Below are 21,827 nucleotides of genomic sequence, written 5' to 3'. Positions count from 1 at the left end.
AAGAGCAAGAGACCCTCCCTATTCTTCAAGCCAGAGTCTTCTCCTCCTCTGGATTCCACTCCTGGGGCCCATCCCCCATCGAGGAGATCAATTTCACATACTTTTCAGCTTGGCACTTTTTCTCTAGTGCCAGCCTCTGTCACAAGTTTCATTGTTAAAGATACAAGAATGGTTTTCCATTTCTTTCTCCAGCTCATTTAACAGATGAGGAAACTGAGGCCAATGACATTAAGTTCTGGCTCTCAACCCACTGTGCCTCTTAGCTACTCCCTTCTCCTTTTCTATAGCCTCTCACACACCTTCCATGGAGGATCTCCCTAGTTCGATGAAACTTTTTCTTTACACCTTTTAACATTATATTGGCAACAAGGAAGTATATTTCTATTGCACCTGTAAGATTAAAATTAATATCCAATAACTCCAATATTATATTTTATAATATTTACTAATAATCGCTTGAGGTTATAAAAATGGAGATTTGAACCCTAGACTTCAATCCCCAGAAGTCCTTGGTATTTCCCAGAATTCCCTATAATCTCACCTCAGTCTCCACCTGGGCGAGATCACAATTAGTATTTAACTGGTAGTAACGCCTCCCAAACTAGCTCTCTCTTCCATTCCATTGCAATGATGTAGCAAGTAAGCTAAGCGTGGGGATTTTGAATGGGCTAATCAACCATGGGCACGTGGTTATTATTTTGTATCCTTGATTTCTAATAATCCTTAATAAACCTCATAAAATACAATATTTTTATTATTAGAGAGATAATTTAATTTTTACAAAGTAGAAGAAATAAAAAGTCAAAGTAAAAGCCTGAGTAAAGAGAAATTTTCCCAGCTGCGTTAGCAGGGAAAGAGAGAGAGACGTGATCTCCAAAATGTAAGGATGGAATATAAGAATGAAAGTGGGATGCTGGGAATTGGAGTCCTGGGGAGCAGATTTTAATTATACACTCCCCTTTCTCTTACAATATGATGGACCCATCTCCTTCCCAAACATACACATCTTTAATGATTCCTTTCTGATGCTTCTCGAGCATGCTAAAGTCCTATATCTGATTTCTACCCTCCATCCTCCATGCATCTTTTTTCATGGATCTTTGTATCTTTGTCAATTTTGATTCCTTTAGAGAATATGATTTTTTCATGATTTATGGTCATCTAGTACCCATAACTGAATATTGTTTGTTGTTAAAACACAGATTTTTTTTTGTTTCATCAACAAACTGAGGATCAATGAAAACACTGCCCCAATTCTCCAAAGTGAATTATTTGTTTTTCTCACACCTGTCATTAACTTTGGCCAAGCAATCTGCACAGGAAAAAAAAGAAAGAAAAGGAAAGGAAAAAAGGAAAGAAAGATGATTATCATTTGGAATATAGAATGTTGTCAGATGGACAATATTGAGTTACTCCATCTACTCATATCTTAGGTATGTATTACAGATTAACTGGAATTGGAATCCAATAGGCATACAAAGAGGCTTTCAGCCTGTAAAATGGCCTATTAAAAAGTATCCTAATTCTAACTCTAATCTTTTAAAATAGAAATTAGAAAAATTTTAAATATAATGAAAGAAAGCATATGTAGACACATATGTAGTATTTCCCAGTTATAACTTTGGACTTATTCCAAATGACTTCCCTTCATATCCTTAGTATTTCTGCCAAAATAACTGATTTGCCATTCCTTGGACAAGACATACCATCAGTCTTCTCCATGTCATTAAACTCATCATTTGGAACGTTCTCCCTCCTCCAATCTTCCTTTTAGAATCTCTAGCTCTCATCCTTGAAGTTCATCTCCTACCCAAAGCCTTTCTTGATTTTCCCAATTTTTAGTATCGTCTCTTGAACGTATTTTTGCATTTGCTTTGTATGCCTTTGTATTCTTCATTCATTTTGCCATGTGTTATGTCCTTCCCAGAAAACATAATATTTTAGTAGGTAGGTATAATTTTTCTTTTTATCGCTCTATTCTCATCACTCAGCACAGTGCCTGGCACACAGTGAAATTCTTAATAAGTGCCTTGAATTCAATGAATTGGATATAACTGAAAGCTGGGTATTGGATAGAATAAAAAAAAATCCAATGAAGCATTTTCTCTATTAGTAACTTAGCTTAAGATGTCATAAATAGTACTAATGCTAGCTCATCTCTGCCATCAAAACCACCATAGACATAGAGCACTAAATGCTTTGACTCAAGATGATGAATTTTGTATTCTTTATCAAAACTCCAGGAAGTCTTTTAACAATTGGAGATTATACAAAACTAATGAGCTAATGAAAAATTTTACCTTAGGAGCTTTCAAGCAATATTACATCAAACTCCTTTCAAGGAGGTACAATGAAGGAAACAATGGAGTTAAATGTGGGCATCAAACTTTCAAAAGGCCATCGATAATCTGTAGAACATCCAGAGGGAGGAAACCAGAACAGATGAAACTTTTTTCAGAGAACAGCTTCCAGTGGGGTTGGGTTATTGGAAATTGAAATGGTTAACTTGGAAAAGAGAATACTTGTGAAGAAGATATTTTTCTTCATTTAATTGTAAGTAGTGACCAGAAAGAAGATTTAGATTTGTACTGTTTGGTCTAGAAGGGAAGAATTAGAGCAATTGCTGGAAATCACTATTATCTCCTTTACAGAAAGAAAACAAACATTTCTAAGAACTGGAACTATCCCCAAATGAAAAGAAATGCCTTAAGAGACAGTGGGTTCTTCTTGCTCTATCCCACTAGACAAATTTAGGAAAAGAATACATGAAACACTAGCTAGATTTTGTGCAGAGGGAATTCTTTTATTTTCTTCTGCTGGTTAGATTAGATACTCAAGTCTCTTTCAACTCTGAAGTTCTGTGTTTTTGTAATACAAAGGAACCATGTTCTTCTTTAGCCCTCTAAAAAAATATCCCTTGTTTTTGTTATCTTCTTTTCTACCATATTCCATAGGTCCAAAATATTTGCATCCTACAGAAAGTAGACTCCATGGTACTAGACTCTGAATTAAAGATTGAGTTTCTAGCTCTTACTACAACTTTATTTTATTTTTAAGATACTATAAGGACCATAATGCTATCTATCACATAAGTCTTGAGGTTCAAAGAATCCAAATATATAGTAGTAAATAGAAATAATAATGCATTACTATTTTCAATTTAATTCTAATTTTCATGTGAACTAATGTTAATTTAGTTTAGATGGAATCCAGTGTCTTCAGGTCTATTTTATCATATCTGAATCAGTTAGTCTTAAAACCTTTGCATCCTCTCCCCCATAGCTCTGACCCTTATAGTTACCTCCTTCCCAAGGTCTTTCCTGATTCTCCCAATTTTTAGCATCTCTTATTGCTCCTCATGTAAAGGAATTCAGTCTTATTTACTTCTTTCTTGATAATACTTTTCAAAATCTGTTTCTTTTGTGTTCACACTGACAAAACCTTAGCCCAAGCCCTGATTAACTCATGTCTAGCTATTGTAGTAAGTCTCCAAAGGTGTCCCTATCTCCAATCTTACTCTAATTTATTTTGTATAGCATTTATAGACTAATTTTTCTAATGTTTTCACTGATAAATTATTATGTTGAAACCTTTAATAAATCCTCCTTTAAAAAAAGAAATAAATTCCAGAATCCTTTGACTGATATTTAAGGCTCCTTATATTCTGGACCCAACCTCTCTTTCCAATGGGAGATGTCTGCCATTACTCAGGCAGCAAGTGGTGCAGCGTATAGAGAGAATTCTGAATGATAGGAAGACTTGACTTTGAATCCTGCCTCAGTTACTCCCCAACCTGGAGACCCTGAACAAGTTATTTAACTTCCATCTGCCTCAATTTTCTCATTTGTAAGATATGGACCATAAAAATAGAACTTCTGTCACAGAAGCGTTGTGGGGACCAATGAGATAATTTAGTAAGTTTTCAAACCTTAGTGTGCTGTTTAATTCTAGCTATGACCATTATTTATTATTATTCATCTCCCATTTGATACAAATTCTTAGTGCATTGCAACATACCTATTTCATTCATAGGATCATAGATCTAGAGCTAGGTAAGTATCTCAGGCACTTTGGAGTCTACCATCTTCCTCTGACAAAGATGAAAACCTAGGGGAACTGAATGATTTGTCAAGTCACAGAGACTATGTCAGAAGTAGTATTTGGAACCAGAATCTAGAACAATTTATTTTTTCCTATAACATTCTCACCATTCCCAATCTTTGAGTGCAGTAGCAGATGCTATTTTCTTCCTTCACAAAATTCCTGTAACCCTTTTTTCTCATTAACACTAATATACTCCATCGTATTGATAGTTAGCCATTTTGAATTTTTATTTATTGTTTATTTATAATTTTTTGTTAATTTATAAGATTATATTTACATTATATATAATTTTATAAGATTATAAATTATATAGGTTTTATATATATATATATATATTAAAGTGGGAAGAGACTCTGACACCTTTATATCCTTCTAGAGCATCCATGCTCATAATTTGTATTAAATAAATATTTGTCATTATATAGGACACAGTGATATATAGTGAGAAAAGCAATACTATAGAGTCCGAGGACTGTTAAAATCTGATCTATACTACATACTGCTGGTGGGTATCAGGACAAGTTATTTACCATTCTGGGACTCAGTTTTCTCATCTGTAAAATGTCAGGGTTGGATTAGATGCCCTCCAAAGTTCCTTTTAATTTGACGAGTCTATGATAAAATGGGCATTAATCACTTCTTTTTTATGGGATTTATTTTCTCTAGATATTTCCACTGATAGACTGAAAATTAGGTTTTCTCCAATGGTACCCCTATCACAAGGATGTACAAAGGGCTGATGAAGTTTCCAGAGTACAGGAGCATCTTTCCAACCTGCCAATGAACTTAGCTAATGGAGATTTATGTTGCAGTGCTGCCCACATTTTAGAGAAAGGAGAGTGAAGTGAAAGGGATTCACCTCTCCTGGCTATCTGTCAACTCCCCTCTCTATTTGTAAAACACAGTGGTAGAGTTTGTTCTCTCAGAAGTGTTTTTAGGATGATTTCTCCCTTCTCCCTCTTCTCCTGGTTATGTGTCTATTTATTTCCATTTGTATCTATTCCTTCTGGGCTACAATTTTTGTTCCATTTCCCCATAATTTGCAGTGTATGTAGGTTCAGCTCTATGGAACTATATAAAACAAGGTTTTATAAACAGGAAAATCACCACTAGTTCACTCTGCTTTTGCCTCAGAAAGCTCCACGCACGTCTTGTCAGGAAATTCAACAAACGATAATGATAATGGGCTCACAGGTTTAAAGTTGGAAAGGACCTTTGAGGACACCAAATTAATTCTTTTCCCAAAGTTTACCCATGAGGAAACAGGGGCTAAAAGAATTGAAGGGACTTGCTCAAGATCACACAGGTTGCAAATGACAGTAATAGCTGAACATAGATTTTATATCTCTTAATCCATTGCCCTTTCCATTTTACCATGTTGCTTTCCCAGCATGATGAAGGAGAACAAGGAGGGTGAAGTCCTTCGTAAAGAGCGTTAACATCTCCAAAGACTCTTCCTACGGCCAGCTGATGAGGAAACTAGTATCATACCATTTTACAGATGAGAAAACTGAACATCACAGAGTTGGAGAACAGTGGGAGGAGAGCAAAGCAAATCCAAGTGTATTGTGATGAAAAATTAATGTTTACTTGATGATTCAGAAACATTTTTCTTGGAACAAACTGCAAAAAAATCAGGACCTGGGATGAAAAATACATAGATTTTAACTAAAATTCAAAGTGACAGGAGTTTGAGATAGAAAAGACATAGCAGGTCATTTCTTGTCCATCTTCGGTATCCACTGCAAGATTGCTCTCTGTAGTCTTATCTCAAGGGATTTTATCCATTTTAATTTTAAATCACCTTCAGTGGGATTTCCAGAACTTTCCTAATGGAGTCCTGAGAAACCCACTCTCCTTCCCTGCATTATAGAATCTCTTAGCTACAATGGAAGAATATAACAGGACTAAGTAGTTATAGACTTGCTGAGAAATTATTGTATTTAGTCATGTCCAACTCTCTGTGACATTTGGGGTTTTCTTGACAAAGACACTGAAGTGGTTTGTCATTTCCTTCTCCAGCCTCATTTCACAGATGAGGAAATTGAGGCAAACAAAGTGAAGTGACTTATGTAGGGTCACATAACTGGTAATTTCTGAGGCCAGATTTGAACTCAGGGAGCTGAATCTTCCTGACATTAGGTGCAGTATCCTATCCCCTCTGCCACCTAGCTGCGAGGGCAATGATTACTATGTTATAACAATATTATGCCACTTCAATCCATTCCCATATGGATTTTCTGAGAAACAAGGTGGTGTAGTAGATAGAGATATAGCCTTCAAGTCAGGGTTCCAGTCCTGTCTTGTAACAGTTAAAATTAGTTTCTCTGCTAAAAGTATTATATTTTATGAGGTATATTAAAGATTATTAGAATTAAGAAATAAAGAAATAAAAAATAAGAAAAAGCATGTGTCACCTACTCACTACATTTTGCCTGCCTGGTAGTAGAAGCAGAGAGAGCAAGTAGGTGGTGCAGTCAGTTTAAATACCCATTTTGTTCTCAGCCCAGGTGAGCACTCAGGTGAGATTTTCGGGAATTCTGGGAAATACCAAGGACTTCTGGGAATTGAAGTTTAGGGTTCAAATCTCCATTTTTACAGTCTCTAACACCCACAGTGTGATAGACTAGGGAACTTATGTTAGCCTTCATTTCTCCAGGACTAAAAGTTAAAGAAAATTTGCTAGCCAGACTTCATGAGTTCTCCACACTTATGCAATCACTGCTCTGGACATCTGTTCCACCTCACCCAATACTAAAAGGACCTCCCTTGAGTATTTTTTTCATTGCATATTTCAATGTTTTTGATAAAACATATGTTCCATTATTACTTTGTGCATCAATTGATGAACAAAACTTCACAAAGGGTAAAATTTCCTTTTAGAAAAATCCTCCAAGTGTATGTAAATGACAGACTGGCCTGAATATAGAAGTTTTGAAGATTTAACATTTTCAGAGGGCTTTTGGTGTCCTTTTCAATGTTCTTCTCAAGTAGCATTTTCATTATTCAGAGAGCCTGGAAAGCTTAGGATTGATGGGAAATTTATTTTCCCTATATCTCCTTCAATCTCAACTAAGACTTGGGTTCAGAAACTCATTGCTTTCTAATTTTATTCCTACATATGTATGCCTGAAAGCAAATAATCTACCGCATTTCAAAGCCCTTAGGTTGGGACAATGAAATCAAACCATCTTACTAATGAAATGAAGATGCTAAAAGAAAAACTCTTCTCCTTCTATTCTTTTTGAAAATTTTATTAAAGAGAAAACAACTTCCTAGCAGAGGAACGAATGGGGAGTTAGTTAATCCTCCCATATCCAGTTCCTACCTTGGTGCAGGATTGGTCACAGGGCATTCACAAGTAGGGGGCATGGTCCCTCCCTAGTGTGGGATTGGGTCCTTATATAGACCAATCCTGTGCCAGAAAGTAGGGGGCGTGGTCTCCTCCTAGCACAGGATTGGCTCATTCAGCACCAATCCCACACCAGGAAATAGGGGATGTGGTGCCTCCCACGCAAAGGATTGGCCCATTTAAAACCAATCCCAATCCAGGAAGTAGAGGAGCAGGACCCTGGGCATGCTAGGGGATGCAGTTGCCCCCAGCCTCAACACTTCAAAACCCATACTAAAAAGATATGAGGCCTTCTATTTTTTTTTTCTTCTGGTATCAGGGAAGCTCAATGTTTCTTCTGTTCATTTGATTTCACAAGTGCCCAGATTTTCACAACGAGAGGTGGCTTTGGTCACCATAGTGGTTTCTTAGGTGGGCAACAGTGAATTTCCAGATCACTTGCTACCTCTAGAAAGGGCTGCAGTGTAAAGAAAACAAGCCATAAACAGTGCAGTGAGTAATCATGATGGTTTTTTCTGGAAAGAAAACTGGACTTGATTCCAAAGTTATAGGTTAGCAAAATGTTAATGCTGAGCTACTAGCATAAAGCTGGAAAACAGTGTTTTGAGGGCTCTGATTTTATCAATTTGGAAACTCCTTCCAGTGATGTTTATCACAAGCCTTCTGTGTTGTTTCATCCTGTGTAACCCTTATTCGTATCATAACACAAATTATCCGCAGTGGGCCACCAGATGTGCTCTCTTCCTTTCACTCTCTCCACATTATATAAATATTAATTAAATATTATAATTGTCCATTGCTCTGCTTCATTGGTGCTAGCCCACCTTTCTTTGTGGTCATAGCTTTTTCACATGGCAATTTTTTATGTTATGTGGCTTCTATTCTATAATTCTTAGTTGCAAGTATATTTAAGTCTAAGCTTTGCCTTTGGGTCAGAAGATGACCCAATGATTGAGGAGAACTTGTCCACCTACTTCATTTTATAGAGAGGAATCTGAGGCCATAAAAGAAGAGTGTTTTCCAAAGATCACACAAGTAATAAGTGGCAAAATCCAAGACTCAAACCCAAGTCCTCATACCCTACTGACGTAAATACTTTGGATGATATGGTATTCCATGACTTTCAGTGATTAATAGAAGAATACTATTATTAGAAAGAAGGGTCTTTATTTAAGGAAGAAGTTTGAGATCATCCAAAAGCATACCATTTATAGAAGATCTTTCAGGTCCTACCCTTCCTTCCATTCACTTCTGGAGTCAGGTTCATCCACAGTGTCCATCCCACATACACATACTGATGGAACAGCCCATGTAAGTTGGACAATACACTTTCCTCCACTTGGATTTTCCAATGTAGATAGTAGGCAGAACCCCTTAGTATAAGTAAAGAATCCCTTTTAGGTGTTTCAGCAATGTCTTCGATTTTATTCAGTCAGCACCATTTTATCCCAAACAATATCATCAAAAAGTTTTAATTATGTGTGTTGGAGATGCTATTGCACCATTTCAGTCATGCCCTATTCTTTGTGACCCCGTTTGTGGTTGGCAGAGATACTAGAGTGGTTTGCCATTTTCTTCTCCAGTTCATTTTATAGTTGAGGAAATTGAGGCAGAGTTAAGTGAACTACATAGAGTTGCACATCCAGTAAATGCCCGAGGCTAGATTTGAACTCAGATTTCTTGACTCTAGACCTTTTGCTCTATCTACCTATCTACCATGCCACTTAGCTGCTCATTCATTATTTGCAGAGAATACCTATTTAATTTGAATTCCCCAGGAAATGTTCTCTAAGATGGCAGCAAACACCTTGCGAGCAAGCATTATACAATATCCTGTTTTATGCCTCATTTTATACAACCAAATCAAACATAGTTTTTACTCATTGATACATCTTTTAAGGAATTTTTTATGATTTTGAAAAATGCATGAGAGACATTTTGTTGGAGAAGAGACTTTAAAGTATTGGCATTTGCTTTCCTGCACTAAATGTCTTTTTGTAATCAAAAAATAAGAAGCACGGGAGAAATTGATGTTCTTTATATTTTTTAGTTCATTGTTGTGACCATAAAGACTTCATCTGCTGCAGAATAGCATTTGCAAATGCCTCAGAGATCCCATCTCATACTTCATAAAGAAGGCCTTCCATTGTAGGTACAAATTATACTCATAAAACAAAAGTTTGTAGAAATGGAAAAATGTGCACATATGTTGGTACTGATATTTTCCCGGGCACCTTTTTCAGTAACGTTATTTTCAAGATTTTATTTTATTTTCTTCTAAGTCTTTTATATCCTTCTCTCTTTTGGATACCTTGATTACTAATTCTTCAATGCCCATAAAATTGTTTCTCCCGCCAGAGAAACATGGACCTCCTCTTTGTGTACTTGTTCTAGGTAAGTGGCTATTTCCATTATTTTCCTGAGTGGGAAGGGAATATGATTGCATGGAAAGAGTATTACCTCTGGAGTCAGAGGACCTAGGTTCAATTCCTGCCTTTAATTTTGATTATCCATGTAACCTTTGGAAATTCACTGATTCTTTATAAAAAGGGAGATTTGGGGGGCAGCTGGGTAGCTCAGTGCATTGAGAGTCAGGCCTAGAGGCAGGAGGTCCTAGATTCAAATTTGGCCTCAGACACTTCCCAGCTGTGTGACCCTGGGCAAGTCACTTGACCCCCATTGCCTAGCCCTTCCTGTTCTTCTGCTTTGGAACCAAGTATTGGTCACATAGCCAGGAAGTGTCTAAGACTGGATTTGAACTCAGATCTTCCTGACTCTTGGGTCCAGCACTCCTTTTGTTGTTGTTGTTGCTATTATTCCACAGAGGCAGGAAGATTAATCTGGGAAGATGCCCACAGGTTCCATCCAGTGACTTCCCCCTGCAGGGCTCTTAATCACTGAGATACAGATGCCTCCTATGCCTAGAGTATATTGGAAGTAGCAGGTACAAGGATCAAAGACTGCTTGTCATGAGGACTTATTTGCTATTATCTAGTCTGGCCTTTTTTTTTTTTAAACTAATTTAGCCTTGCTTCCTTGGATGCTCAGCTTTCAGAAGTCTCGGCTGACAAGGGTAGAGCCGATGTTTTCCTATCTCTTTAGTTACCTGGAAAAGTGGAAAATTGTAACAGCCTAGGGGTGACATTTTTCAGCAGTCTGTGTTGTGTTGTACTCTAAGAGGGGAAAATTGCACTATTTTATTATGATCATGGAAAACAGTTTACATGATGGAAATATTAAAGAAGGACGATTCTGAGTAAAGAGGGACCCTGTTTTAAATCAGAAAGACCATTAAAGGGATGTTGTAGCTACTATTTTGTAGCAAATAAACAAAAAACAAGAACCCTGCTGATGATAAGAAACCACGAGGTCATGAAATGATAAAGAATAATAATGATAACCCCAAAATATCAGCCTACGTTTGGACTTATTTGTGTTCAACATTTCAGTGGCTTTGAATGGCTTTTTATTTCTGGAAGTTTGGGGTTGATTCTCATCTGAAGTGAGTCTGTGTTTTTCACATATATCTATACGTACACACATTGATTTATATTATATATATATATACACATTATATATATATAAATTATATATATAGATTTATATTATATATATACATTATATATAAATTATACATATATTTATATATATAGATTATATATATAGATTATATATTATATATATATATATAAATAAAATAATAATTTATTTAATAATATTTCAGATATCACCATATCTATTAGAAGGGTGTTTTAGGCTGTCCCTTAATAGACCAAAGTGGAAGGAAAATGGAATTCCCTAAAAGAAAGAGTCTTTCTCATTATATCCTCATATTCCAAGTACCCAACATAGTGCCTGACTCATTATAGGTCTTTAAAAAATATTTGTTGACTTGAATTTAGTGCAAAGCCCCAAACCTGGGATGCAGGGCTTAAGGATGATGAATGTAAGTCTGGGTAAAGCTAGGCTAATACTAAAAATTATACCTACTAGGAATTTAGGAATCCAAGTAAGGCGTTAACAAAGCAAAAAGTGGCTCACAAAAACCCCAGAGTATGTTGGTTATTAAAGAGAATACTTTTTTATTCCCCCATCAGAGGCAGGACTGAAACTGTTTACCCATTTAACAATGTTATCAGAGGTACCACAGGGGCAGATACTCCTTGACAAGCTTTTGGATTGTCTAGGGAAATCTGTTGGATGGAATTGTCTCTATGATTCTCTGATGCTTCAAGGATCTTTAAAATGAGATTGGGGAAGGCAGGAGAAAAAGAAGGGAATAAGTACTTAAGAGAGAATCTACTGTTTCTTAGGCACTACACTAAGTGCTTTACAAATATTATCTCATAAATTTGACTTAGTTCTTTATAAATAAATTAAAAAAAAACAAGTATTATCTCATTCTATCTTCATAATAGCCCTATGAGGTAGGTACTATTATTATCTATATTTTATAGTTGAGGAAACTGAGACAGAGATGTTAAGTGACTTGTCCAGGGTCATCAAGTTTGTAAATGTCCAAGATTACAATTGAACTTGAGTCTTCTCAATACAGGCTCTGTCCATTGCATACTAGCTGCTTAATAGCATTATTCACAAAATCATAGTATCTCAGATTTGAGAAAGGATATATGTGGCCATCTCAGCTAAATTATTTCTGTTTAGAGTAAAAAAAAAAAGTCTACTACAATATACCTAGCGAGTGGCCATCTCCTTAAAAAGTCCAAATGATTATAAATACCTTTCCTTAGGGTAGGTCTAATCCTTTGGTTATTTTTCTTATGATGAACCCTAAATTGTCCACTCTGAAATTTCTACCCATTGGGGCTAGCTCTAACCTCTGAGTCCAGCAGAAATTAAATACATCTTTTTACATGATGACTTTTCAAATATTTGAAGACAGTCATCAGATCACCACTAAGTCTTCTCTTCTCCCATGTCAGTTCATTCATCTGTACTGATATGGGAAGACCTTGACATCCTTAGCCTTCCTGGACTCCCTCCTCTGGTTATTTTCCAGTTCCTCAAAGCCTTTCTTGAAGTATGTTTTCAATAATGAACTCAATATTCATCATATGACTGACAGAATATTGGCAGGGCTATCACGTCCTAGCCCTAGATAGAATGTGTCTCTGTTGATGCAGTCCAAGATTTTACATATATTTATATATGTATATCTGTCTATATAAAGATAGACATATAGGTAGATAGGCAGATAGATAGATAGATGGATGGATGGATGAATGATGGATGGATGGATGGATGGATGGATGGATGGATAGATGGATAGATAGATAGATAGATAGATAGATGGATGGATGAATGATGGATGGATGGATGGATAGATGGATGGATGGATGGATGGGTAGATGGAAAGATAGGTAGATAGATAGATAGATGGATGGATGAATGATGGATGGATGGATGGATAGATGGATGGATGGATGGATGGATAGATGGATAGATAGATAGATAGATAGATAGATAGATAGATAAAGAGAGAAAGATGGATGGTTAGATAGATGGATAGATTAGACAATGTCTGTGTCAACAAGGAATCTAGAAACCCCAGTCTTGTAGCCTAGAAAGATTTAATAATCTCTAGTTTACTTAGCTTAAAGGTTTGACCTTGTCACTTGAGAGTTCCTCCCTGAGGGAAAGTCCTACTTCTCTGGTCTCTGACTAACAATAGACTTTAAGGTACTTTGGGATAGCTGATCCCCATTAGGTGGGGCAAAGCAAAAGCTATTTTGTCCCAATGGTTTCTCCCCTTAAACCAAAGTCCTTTACCAAGGTGGCCCAGCCCATGGCTGGGTCCCTTTTGTGTCCATTGTAAAGCATAGGCCCCTCACTATTATTCCTGTCTGTAACTCTTTATTTCCCTTTGTTACCATTGTAAAGTCAATCAATTGTCCCTCTCATCTTCAGCCCCCAGATTTCACCCTCAAAGGTATTTAAGTTTCCCAAATATAATGGCTCCTTGGAATTGACCAATCTAGCATGATTGGCTTTCCCAGGGCTCAGTATCCAGAGCAACCAGAGTTCGATCCAGGACTCTGAGTAGGTGTGTGATGCACAGCTCTGTGTATAGGCCTACTATCACACTGAACCCCTTTTCCTTGATTAAAGAGTGATTTTTCTAAATTTAATAGTTTTGTGTTTTTCCAAGTCAACAGATGGATGGATGAATAGATGGTAAGTAGTTAGGTAGACAGACAGACAGACAGATAGATAGATAGATGATGTGTCCACATGGAATCTAAGAGAACCCTTGAAAGCTGGAGACCCAAGCCTGTCCTTGTTCCCATGAGAATCCACCCTGGAGGAAATCTCAGATTAGCAGTTTCAGACTGAATAATGGACCCTAAAGTAAATGATGATCCCCGTTAGGTGGGGCAAAGCAAAAGCTAAATCCTCTTTTTGTCTTTTTTTTTTCCCATGGTACCAGGCCCATTCCCAAGAAAACCAACACCTGGCCAGGGATCATCCTTTTTAGTGCCTGTTGTAAATAGTCCTTACACCCTAGCTCCAGCTCCGGTTCCTTTCCCAAGCCTGATGGTGTTATGTCAGTATAGTTTGAACACTCCTATTTCCTTGTAGCCATGGTAATGTCAATCATATTTCCCTGTACCATGGTTTCCCAAAAGGGTATATAAGTCCCCCAGTTTTCATAGCTATCATCTCACGTGATGACCCTCCCAGGAGTTCAGTGACCAGAGCTGGATTTGTAGCTCACAGCTCTGAGAGACCTAATTTAGCGTTGAACTCCTCTCCATAATTAAAGAGTAGTTTTTCTGACTATTTAATAGTTCTGTGTTTTTTTCCAGTTTTAACAGATGGATAGATAGACAGACAGACAGATAGATAGATGATAAATAGATAGTCAATCTTTACATCTGTCTTAGAATCAAAATTCAGTATTGGTTCCAAGGCAGAAAAGCAGAAAGGGCCAGGCAATTGGGATTAAAGACTTGCCTAGGGTCACATAACTGCGAAGTATGTGAGGTCAGATTTATACCCAGGACCTTCCATCTCCAGGCCTGGATCACTATCCCCTGAGCCACCTAACTACCTCCATTCAAGAACAATTTCCAGGGGTTTCATCGTTATTTTGGATAGTTTGCTCTATTGAGTGGACAGACCCGCCTTTGGCCCCAATGACATTTGCCTGCAATGATGATCATAGATCTAGATCTATCATAGATGTAGATCATAGATCTAGAGGTTATATAATGCCTCTCCTTCCTCCCCATCCCTTGGCTCTTGCCAATCCCCATTTCATAGATAAGGAAACCAAAGAGGATAAATGTCTTCCTGGAGATCACACAGGTTGTGTCAAACCCAGATTGTGAGCCCAAAGGTTCTGGTTCCGAAGAATTATTTCTACTCAATAAAATCTCCTTTAGGGAAAAAGTAGTTTTCACTTTTATCTTACTCTGAACCACATAGAATAGTGTCTGCCATATGAGAGGACCTCAAATTGTTTTCCTGTTGAACTCAACTGCACAAAATGAGAAAATCAGGAATAGAATTCCATTTACAAAGTGCCTACAATTTTAATCTAATGTTTATCTTCTCTTCTTGCCATTTCCTTTCTCTTTCCTTCATGATCAGTGCCCTTTCTTCCCTTCTCCTCCTTCCAGCTTCCTAACATATAGGTACCCAGGTGCCACCTCTTCAGCTAAAACCGAACAAAACAAATGAAAAAAAAAACACAAACTTCCTAAAGTCTCAACAAACAATAGCCAGCATGTTGAGTATGATCAGACTCATTCCAAAAGAAGTTCTCCAATTCATTGGCTGCTTCAGCTCGTTATCTCCCAGACTGCAGATTTTTACATCTTGGCATTCACTCTGGCTATAGCAATGTAGCAATGACAAGGGCTGAAAATGGTGATTACATAAAAATTCTGGATTTCTCCCGGCTTTTAAATGGGTCTAATAACACTCTCAATAAATTCCAGCCATTGGTGGCCAATGAGTGTGGGTGATGTCTCATTAACACATCAATCCCCAGTAAACCTAAATACACCAGCTGCCTCTGGGCTCATTTTTGATGGGCTTGGACAGTAGATTGTATCTGCACATAGGAACTGGTGGATTTGTTTTTCTTAGTTGAATTTAGTCAAAACATTCTTTTGAAAAAAAAAATACAACAGTCTCATAACCATTAAACAAACAAAAAATCAGGGCCTACGCACGCTAATTGGTTGGGGGTGGGGGGGAGTGAGAAAATGGTTGGATTTTCTCTATATCACTACTTTCTGAAAACTAACAAACAAAAGGGAGGGAAAGAGGCTACTAGCTGGCAATTTTCCCAAGAGAGATGCAATTTTCAGGGAGTGAGGAGGTGGTAGTGGGAGAAAGGGTTATTTTAGTTGGAATCCAAATACCTTTTCAAAGTAGTGTGAATAGATCATTGTTTTCCCTTTTGTTTGGGGTATGTGGGTGGGGGAACCATATGAAATATGTTTGTTTGACAAATATATGAAGAGTAATTAAATGCATTTTGTTTTTTAAATTTCAGATCCTCTTTAAGATCAGATTTTTCTATTGTCACACTAAAGTTGGATTAGGAATCATGTAAGATCTTTGAGGACAGGAGCTGTATTTCATCTGATCTTTCTATCTTCAGCACTTGGCCAGAAATCTCCCTAGGTGCTTAATAAATAATAAATTAATAAATAAAAATTGAACTTAATAAATAAAAAATTGAACTGAATAAATGCTGAAAGAGATTGATTAGAAGACAACTGTAAACATGGGGAAAATGAGGCGTAACGTTTAAATGAAGACATGTTACCAAAAAAAAAAAGACAATCTCTTAGAATCCTTCATTTAAACCAACCTAATCATTACCATTTTACTGCTCAAGATTTGTCAATGGATCCTTTTTGCTTACTAAATGTAGTCTAAACTCAGCAGAAACATTCAAAATTCTCTTCAATTTGGTATCTTTCTACTTATCTAATCTTGTCTCCATTTCTCCCCATCATGTGTGTTATATTGAGTCCCCAAAGGCCCTTTCACCACACCGAGAGCTTATCCATTTTGATGTCTGCTCTTACTGTCTACTCCATCTTTGCCTGTTGCCATCATGCTCCTCCATCTGGTTTAAATGCCAGCTCCAACATGAAGCTAGCCCTGGACTTTCAGGAAAGATCATTCCTTCCTGGATGGAAAAGAGCCTCTTCTTAGACAAAAGCTGGTTCAAGTACTTTGCACATCCCTAATTTTGATCAGTCTATATTACAATAATTATGGTGATATTGAGAAGTTAGAAAATGTTAGTTTCCTACAGTCACATAACAGACATTAAAAATTATTTCAAAGATCATTTAATCCAGCTTTTAATTGCATGATGATTCTCCAACATCCCCTCCATCTACAACTATTTAACGCTCAAAACTATTTTAAATCCAACAGTGGTCAAGGAGCTTTTGTATAAAGACCTCCAGTGAGGGGAATTTCATTACCTCTTGAAGCAGTTCATTGTACTTTCTGATTGCTCTAAATTTTAGAAAGTTTCCTCTCAGATCAATATGTTTCTTTACTTGGAAATTTCATCCTGTTATTCTTTGGATACAAACAAGATAAGGCAATATTTCTTTTCTTTTTTTTTTCTGTCTATGCTAAAATCCTAGTTTCTTCATCTGAGCCCCAAGGGGCATGAACTCTAAGTTCTTCACTGTCTTGGATATTTTTCTCTGTGTACTTTTCACTTATCCCTGTCCTCACCAAGAGTTAAATCCCAAATACTCTCAGTCTGGACTGAACAGGAGAGCATTGTAGGACCATGACCTCCAAAGTTCCAAGACTATTTGTTTGAACATTTTAGCTTTGAATATGACTTGTATTCCTTTTATAAAATGGAAAGCTCAGTGGATAAAAAGGCATTTATAGTCATTGAGTAGCCTTTGTTCCACATTTCTCCCCTCCACTCACACTGAGCATAATGGTTAGTAGAAGGTCAGTTCCATAACATTACATTCATGGCACCCTATTTTCTATTACTACTCCAGCTAGTTAATCATTTAGTCACGACACATTAGTAAAGTACCTACTATGTGCTGGATGCTGTAGCATGGGGGTATGGGGTAAATTATATAAAGGTGATTGTTGATAGGAATACAAAGATCAAAACAAAAAAAGTCTTTGTCCTTATAGAGTTCATACTTTGCTGGATTTCTACTGCTGTGTGTCCTTATAGGTGCTCCTGCCTGCATTCTTTGTCTCTGATTCATCTGTCATACTATTGTCAACAGCATAGCATTGTGGAAAAAAGTGCTGGAGTCAGGAAAGCACTTATTTCAAATCCTGCCTTAGATACGTAATAGCTATGTGATGCTATGATATCCATTTATTAGATCTTCAATTTTATTATCTGTAAAATGAGAACAATATTTCTATTAATATGTGATCAATTGGATTATTATAGAGATAATTGAAATTACGCGACTGAATGTTTTACAAATTACAAAATGCTATGTACACCTCCTCTGTTGTTACTTCTGAAAGCCAGTGTGGCACTGTGGAGAGAAAGTGAGCCTTGGAGTCCACAAACCATCTATGTGACCCATTTTAATTAATTCATGAAGTCACTTACTATTTCAGTGCTATGAGTAGTTTTGGTAGACTAAGTTAGATATTGGTGTGTTGACTCGCCTTGGGTTAAAATATTTGGGCTTAGAAGTCAGAGATTAAAAACAAACAATAACAATAAAATCTTCACAGTTTGAGCTGCCTCAAAGTAGAATGGCTTGTCTCAAGAATTGGTGATTTCCCTCTCCTTGGATCTCTTTAAGCAAAGACTTTATGATTCTTTGTGAGCTGTGTTGGAGTACAAACTCTTTCATAGATGAGATAGACAAGATAGTTATTGAAGTCTCTTGCAATTTTCATATTCTGGGTCTATTCTGTTTCCTCAGTACAATATCTCTATATACACACATGTGTATGTATGTATACATACATACACATATATGTGTATGTCTATATGCATGGGCGTGCTCATATAAATATAAATACTTTATCATTTGCTTTGTGTCAGAGCAAACAAGAGATTCATCTTGGTGTCTTAGGCTAGAGATTATGGAATTTAGAAACATAGGGATGAGTTTTGCATCATTGCTAGAGAAACTCATTAAAGTCTAAGTCTAATTCGATCGCCTGTTCCTTACTTCCCTTAGTTAATAAAAACTTTTCCCTTTGGAAATCACATATCATTTTGTTTTGTGCCTCTTGTGCATGCTAACCATGAAAAACCAAGTTGGTATTATCTGTTCTATTAGACTATAAATTGCCTGAGGGTACAGCCATGGGAAGCATGAGTTAGGGAAGGTAAGAAGTGGTGTGGAGGCATGGGTGCTGGGAAGATGAGGCTCTCCCATGAGAGCTAGCCAATCCAGGGAACATGAGTTATCCAAAAGATACTTTTCCAAGCTAAAAGTACAATCTTCTAAATGCAATGAGTGCTCAATATGTTGTCAAGAAAAAAAAAAGATGGAAACCTTGACATTCGAGTGAACCTATTAAAAAAAAAAGTAAACATGCTCAACACCCCTAGGAAATAGTTTAATCATCTGAAAAAGTTCCCCCCAAATGTCATCTAGATCTGGCTAGAATTAATACTAACTGTTGAATAGCCAATTAACCCATAGTCCACTTTTATAAACCAGACCATGGAAAAAACAGGGTGAAAAATAGAAATGACAAGGTAAAATACCCTTCTGAATAGACTGAGAAAACAAAGAATCCTGAAATGCCCATGTCCTCCATAAGGGTGCTATTCTTTAAATGAAAAATCCCTATTTGCTTCCGCTAATCTCCAAAAGACATAATTTTGAGGTCCTTCAACTTCCTAGTTGTTCTCATTTGGACATTCTCTAAATTGTTTTCTGCTACCTTAAAATATATATATACATCCTGAATGTCACCCTCCACACATTGTATGAACATAGTCTTGAATGGTATATTCTCTTACTCGTAAGGATCAGGAAGGGTTAGTTTCTTGATGTTTCAGAAGCAGGGTCAGAGGCACAATGGTAATAAGTGGATGGAAGGAAGAAGAGAGGGAAGCATGGGAGAGAAATATTTTTACTCTCATCCTGTAATGAAAATACACCATTCTATTTATCAAAGCAAATGACTTTTTTTTTTGGCCACCTTTCCAAATTCTGAAACATATATATATATATATATATATATATATATATATATATATATATATAGAGAGAGAGAGAGAGAGAGAGAGAGAGAGAGAGAGAGAGAGAGATAGAGAGAGCCCTGGTTCCCACTGTTAGCCAGTTAAAAAATCATAGATGAAATATGGATCAGAAAATACCCAAATCCATGGAACTGAAGGTCATAATAAAGGTATAGAAAAAAATATCTGTGAAAGTAGAATTAATGTTTTCTTGTTCGAAAATTATTTAGGACTTGTGTCCTTTGATTCCTTTAAAGATGTCCACTGTCAGAATGATTTTTGGGAAAAGCCATACTCTTTATTTATCCTGAGAAAAATATATCAAACTCTTTCACTTCCTACTGGTACACCATTTCATTTTTTAAAATGGTTTTGTTTCCACATTCTGTTAAGGATGGTTGACATCACATTAGTTGCTCCTTGCATCACTTTAGGAAACAAAGTGACAAAGACCACTGCACATGTTAGGAAAATGTTTCACTCTCATTTCTAAAGTGGGCCCTGAGTTGACAGGGGGTTGTCAGAAATCTTTAAGAGGTGTTTCAAGCCAGATGGATTTTCATCTTTATCCTGATGCAGAGGAGAAAATAGAAGAAGAAGAAGGAAAAAAAAGCTACAGCTGGTTAATTTCAAAGGTAGAGTTTTCAGGAATTAAAATTCATCATTAGCAACGAAAATGCAATGTATCTGGATTTTTGGTACTTAGCATAGTGCCAGGCATATAATAAATGCTAGTTGACTGACTGAGTTCCAGAGAATAGTTATATGGCAACTCCTATATGTTACTCTTCATTGGGAGAAGCTTGAGAATTGAAGCCACGGCTTATCCATCCTAGAAAAGGCCAGGTGACAAATATTTGTGGGAATTGTTCTTATGGGGCATTTACTCAGGACAAGAACATTCATAGGATCTAGATATATGGAAATGTCCTTAAAGAACTAACACCTGAACAAAAATCCATTCATCAGTATTCCTAACCAGAACTCCCATGGCTATTAATGTTTAAAAATGGCAAATTTTACAAATATTTGACCACCTTATGTGCTTTTGGGGGTCATAGACAATACATTCTGCTGAAAGTGGGGGTGACTAAGGCATATTTGACTCCAGACACATATATCATAAGGAAAGCAGTTTGCAAAATATAAAACAGTTTACAAATAGTTATTACTAATGTCGATTTAATTACTGGTGGTATCATGGGTCAGCTTCCTAAAACTTGGAGTTGTGACTATTGAAACCAAGAACAAAGGGATGGATAAATACAATCCAAGACTGAATATCTAGAATTTCTTTAACATCTTAGTATCTTAGATTTAATAATAATATTCATTAGACTAAGAGCAATTTAAGAGATGAAACTCTTCCCTTCCTCGCTTTGAATCCCCATTATTTAGTACGGTGTCTGAAACATAATAGACACTGAAATGCTTTTTGACTTAAATTGACATTTAAATCTGGAAAGAACATTAGAACTCAGTGAATTCAACCCCTTCGTTTTACAGGTGAGATTCTGAAGCCCAGAAATCTAAGTATATTGCCTAAGATCAAACAAGTGGTAATCGACAAATCCAGGATGGAATCTAAATCCATTGATTTTAGGGTCTTTTCTACTGTAGGCATCCATACTTACACTCATGACCATGAATATAATAGATACATATGAAAAGGGCTGGCTTTTTTTATTTAAGATTTGTAGAGAGAATATTTTGTTTAAAAAAATACGTCTAAGATTATATAGAAAGTTAAGCTTGACATCACTTTGGACCAGTGATGATTCATTGTGTCTGTGGTCTGTTCTTCCTTAAACAAATTTGGTTACTCATTCTCCATATCCTAAGGGACTGCATATAGTATGGCTTCCAAGTTAAATTTTTTTTTCAGGTCAATTCTCCTCTCTCTTTATTCTCTACCACTTATTTCTTCTCCCTTCATTGCCTAAGGGAATTTGAGTGTTTAGAATAAGTTCCTTAAGGAAAGGGACAGGAATAGGAGGAACAAATCCAAAGTGATAGGAGTATCAAGAACTGGAGAAAAAGATAAGAATTAGTCTTGGAGGCACGTCTCCCCCTGCTTTCTGCTTCCCTACACTAGACCTCACCAGCTATTCTCCGATAGCTTTTGTTATCTTTCTCTGACATAGACCTGGGAGGTCTAGTCTGTGT

At 36.6% G+C, this 21,827-nt stretch overlaps 1 long non-coding RNA gene across 1 annotated transcript; it reads left to right on the top strand.

The window, feature by feature from the left end:
- The first annotated feature begins 7,659 nt into the window (after positions 1–7,659).
- Positions 7,660–16,176, top strand: LOC103095334 (uncharacterized). Its single transcript, XR_008912749.1, has 4 exons — positions 7,660–7,948; positions 9,815–9,850; positions 15,100–15,349; positions 15,984–16,176. It is a non-coding gene; the product is annotated as an uncharacterized LOC103095334 (long non-coding RNA).
- Positions 16,177–21,827: the final 5,651 nt, after the last annotated feature.

The sequence above is a fragment of the Monodelphis domestica genome, chromosome 6 (genome assembly GCF_027887165.1).
Source record: "Monodelphis domestica isolate mMonDom1 chromosome 6, mMonDom1.pri, whole genome shotgun sequence".
Lineage (NCBI taxonomy): Eukaryota > Metazoa > Chordata > Mammalia > Didelphimorphia > Didelphidae > Monodelphis > Monodelphis domestica.
This window is presented reverse-complemented; position numbering and strand designations above follow the sequence as displayed.